Genomic DNA, 4,748 nt, shown 5'->3' on the forward strand with positions numbered 1-4,748 from the left:
ATTTCATTAAAGAAGGTGACCATGAGCAGTGTGCTCGGTGTCTCTTTCTTCAACAGTGTTTGGGCAGAACTGACCCAGGGACACCCCTTCCTCTAGCCTCTGACCACCCGCCAACCATTTTTCCAGCCACAACTTTCAGAACCAACCAGTCAGCTATCCTCGGCCTCTGGGACCAGCCAACACTATTTTTTGAGCTTAGCTCCTTATTGCTGATCAACCATGAGCTCCTGGATTTTTCAGAATTATTCTACCCAGGTGGAGACCGCCATCCACCGCCTGGTGAACCTGCATCTGCAGGCCTCCTACACCTACCTCTCTCTCTGGGCTTTGATTTCCACCACGATGATGTGGCTCTGGAGGGCGTGGGTGACTTTTTCCATGAATTGGCTGAGGAGAAGCACAAGGGCACCGAACATCTCTTAAAGATGCAAAACCAGCGCTGCGGCCATGCCCTCTTCCAGGACTGCAGAAGCCATCTCAAGATGAGTGGGGTAAAGTCCAGGATGCTGTGGAAGCCACCCTGTTCATGGAGAAGAACCTGAACCAGGCGCTTTTTGCTCTGCATGCCCTGGGTTCTGCCCACACAGACCCCCAGCTCTCAGACTTCCTGGAGAGCCGCTTCCTGGATGAGCAGGTGAAACTCATCAAGAAGATGGGTGACCACCTGACCAACCTCTGCAGGCTGGCTGGTCCCCAGGTGGGGCTGGGCAAGTATTTCCTTGAAAGGCTCACCCTCAAGCACGACTAGGAGCCTCTGGAGCCCAGCAGCCTTTGAGAAGCCCCTCTGGTGTCAGTGCTTCTGCCTGAAGCCTCTCTCTGCAGCCACTGAACAGCCTTTTAACTGTCCTGGAGCCCTCTCCCAAGCCTTGGACCAAATGGAAACAGTAAAGCTTTTTGCAGCAAAAAATACTAACAATAATAATAATGTGAATTCGGAAGGCTTGAACCACATTTCTCTTTATAAACCCAGTGCCTGACACTTTTCCTGCACTGTCTCATCCAATCCCCTCAACGCTCCTGCCAGGTAGATATTCTTTTACATTGTACAGATTTGGAAACCAAAACTCAAGAGGTTTGGGAAATTGTAGGTCATGAAGCTTATAGTAAGTAGCCAAATTGAAATTTAAAGCCAAATTCATCTGAATCCAGAGACCATGTTCTTCCCATTATCCCAGATTCTGGAAGGGTCTATGGCAGATTCTATCTTCACAAAGTCAATCTATACAAATGTCTAGCCACAGTTGAAGTCTGCATGCCTTTCCTCAGGATCTCTCCATTTTAGGTTGACCTTTCACTGACCTTTCCTCCCCCACCCCACCTGCTTCACCCCAAGAAGTCATCCAGTTTTCTCCTTGCCACTCCACTGCAATTTTCCACCCAGATTATTTGTGTCTATAACAAGCAAGGCCACCCCAATGTCTGGCTTTAAAAGAAGCATGAGTCTTCATTCCCGAGGCAATGAGACCTTTTTTTCCAAGTTCCTTCCTTCAAAGTTCATGAACTTAATAAAAAAATAAGACCAGCTCTATTACAGCCCAGACCTCTGCTGCAGGAAGCCAGGGCTGACTGAGTAAACGCAGTGCCTGAATGAAAAAGAAAATGTATTCATAGATCAGTGCTATCTTTGCCTTCCACCGACCAAATCCATAGACACACTGGGAGGCACCACAGCCCACATCTGAGCTTCCTGGTTACACACTACAGGTGACATTCACGTCACAAGGGCAAAGTGGACCTTGATATAGAGACGTTTACAGTCTTTGTTTATAGTCTTTTCTCCCCCTTGGAAGTAGAGCTTTGGAGAAGCCTGACACTTGACTCTTCAAAGTTGTTAGAGACGTGCATCCATCCAATCCCACACAGAATAGTATGAAAAACCCAGGGGATGCATGGAAGGAGTTACTCCAGGCTGTTTCTCATTGGCCTCTTGTTCCTCAGTGCCAGTGGCCATTGCCACATGCTTCTGCAGCTACCCAGTAATGGTCCCACGGTGGCCCTTACCATCACTTCAGCCTTCCAAATGGCTCCTCTTCTGAGAGTCTTAAAGGTCACTAGTATTCCCCTCCCCTAGTATTCCCCCACTAGTATTCCCAACTCCTAGCAGCTCACTTGTATCCCTACTGCTCTAAGGCCTCCCTGGACCCTCCAGGAACTTGGTTCACCTTCCCATCAGTCCCCTGTTAGCATTCACACATCTGTTCAGAAGACATGTTCTGAGTGCCCATCATGCTCCCAGCATGAGGGATTCACCTTGAATAAGACTCATCCTTGCTTTCCTACCAGCCTCACCTCCTTCCCTGCCCAAACTCTCTTCTCACCATCCTATGGATGCTTCATTCTGCGCCACTCAATCACTCATCTTCCCTGCTTTGGCTGCCAAGCTGCTGGAGAAGTTTGCCTAACGAGGCTGAATTGCACCAGAAAAGAATTAGCCAACTCTGCCTTGGCTTCAGTTTCTACATCACAAGGCTGCAATGTGAAACAGAGGAGGGAAAGAATTTAAACCCCTAGTATACCATGTAACACAAGTAGGTGCTCAATAGATACTCCATCCAATTGCTGTGTGCTCTGAGCCACAGACCCTCATCAGGAAAATGGAGGCAGCAAAACAGCAAAGTCTTCAGGCCATAGAGAGGATTCAAAAACAAACATGTCAAAAGCCATTATTCCCTTGTGCCTTCCCCTAAATGAACATGGTCTGCCTGGGCTTTGGATCCCACACCATTGCCTGAGTTCTAGGTGGTTTCTGATCAGCGGCTTCACACTACTGCTATTGCACCAGAGGAGCTCTGCTGATGACAGGTTTAAGACCTGCTAGGCTCCTAGAGCCTGTGCCACTGCCTCCTAATTCTCAGCTAAGACCATCAAAAAGATTGCAGAAAGATACAGGAAACAAATCTCAGGAGGCCCTGCAGCCCGGGAGGTTTGGTGCAAGGAAATGTAACATCTCAGTGCCTGGAGCTCAGTGCTCCCAGGCCCTCGGCCCCCATCCCAGATGTGGTGGGCAGCAATGATGAGGAGTGGGTTGTATTTCCTGTGAATTAAGCCATCGGGTGGGAGAACAATGTCATCATTGATGGGGAAAGGTCACTGAAATTCCAAGGACACTTGAGGCCTTTCAATGAGTTGAGACAGAAATGCCTAATGTTAATCCTACGTAATATGAGACAACCCACTTTCTAATGACAACCCACTTTCTAACGGGCCTACTGGCAGCTCAATTGGCCATTCACTGTGATTCAGTGCATCCTCAAGGAAGTGGTTTGGAAGGGAGGGAAATTTCTTTTTTTCTTTTAATCTGTGGTCCAAAACTCTCCCAGAATATATTAGCACGGGCTATTCTGATTCTTGGTGGAAAAGGTGTTCGCTCCATTCAACACTTACTTAGTTGGAAGGCGAGGGGTTCCAACCTCCGCAAATAGTGAAATCAATATTCTTTCATTTATTAAACACACATTAATGGGGCACAGAATGTAATGAACACAAAGGCTATTTCTGCTGCCCTCCTTAGGGTGGTTTTTGGCCGTGACCTTGGCTCTAAGGCCCATGTCTTTGCCCTCGTACTTTAGAGTTCATTCCTTTATTTGACAAATACTTAATCTGTGCTTCCCTTCTTCCAGGCACCGTAGTGAGGGATAAAATGGCCAACAAGACAGAGCCATTCTCTCTCCCCTTACACAGTTTATTCACTAACTGGAAAGTCAAACCATGACTTTATTCATTACAATTAAGTGGCACAAGTGTAATGCCAGGGGAAGTGCAGGATCCTCTGAGAACATAGAGCGGGCCCTCTGTAAGGGGAGAAAGGAAGGGGAATTTAAGAGGATCTTTGGAGAAGCTGACATTTCAGCTGGGCCTGGACAGAAGGCTAAGAGTTAGCCTGGGGAAGGGGGAGCAGGAAATAAGGGGGACAAAAGAAGGGCACTGTCCCTGGGCTGGAGGGAGTAGGGAGTGGAAGGGGTGAGGCGTGGCTGATGCAGAGCGAGCAGAGGCAGGGGAGGGCTGCCTGTCCCACTCCAGCTTTCCAGCTGCGTGACGTCTCCAGACCTGTTTCAGCTCCAAGCTTTGCAACCTGCTTAGCTTGGGGACGGGAAGTTCCAACCTCCAATCACAGTGCAATCAATATTCTTTCATTTATTAAACACATATTAATGGGGCACCGAAGGTAATGAACACACAGGCTATTTCTGCTGCCATCCTTAGGGTGGTTTCTAGCCTGTAACCTTGGCTCTGAGGCCTATCTTCAGTGACAGCCCAGCCCCCAGAGTCCCAGGAAAGCTCCAGCTTCCCAGGGGCCACTTGTCAGGGAGGGGAATCCAGACCACCTCCACTCATGTCTCCAGGGTCAGATTCCTTAGAAGAAATGGTCAGAGTGGGGAGGCGCAGGTGGTCCACTGAGTGGGACCCATGGTGCAGTGTTTCTGACACAGCGAGCTGTTTCCTCGCTCCTTTTCTTTGTCTTTGCTGGCAAGGAAATGATCTTCAGGAGAGTCGGGCACTGGAAGTGAACTCTTTGTCTCCCTAAATGAGTTCTCATCTCCTGGCTTGGATTAACTCTGTACCAGAAACGAGAGTTTCTGCAGATAAAACTTTAAGGAAACATGAAGAACAAGAGCAGAGTTGAAGGATAGGGGTGTGACCAACATTTTTATTTTCAACAATGAGAAAAAAGTAAACACAGGAAAAGTCAGTGGTGGCCTTGACACCGAGACCAAGCCAGGATGAAGAGAGGTGATCAAGGAAGAGGC

General features: G+C 48.4%; 1 pseudogene across 1 annotated transcript; it reads left to right on the plus strand.

The window, feature by feature from the left end:
* Positions 1–219: 219 nt before the first annotated feature.
* On the plus strand, positions 220–819 carry LOC309801447 (ferritin light chain-like; annotated as a pseudogene). Its single transcript has one exon. The product of its transcript is annotated as a ferritin light chain-like (transcript).
* The last annotated feature ends 3,929 nt before the right edge of the window (positions 820–4,748 follow it).

This window comes from Mesoplodon mirus, assembly GCF_964341445.2.
Source record: "Mesoplodon mirus genome assembly, chromosome: 3".
NCBI lineage: Eukaryota > Metazoa > Chordata > Mammalia > Artiodactyla > Ziphiidae > Mesoplodon > Mesoplodon mirus.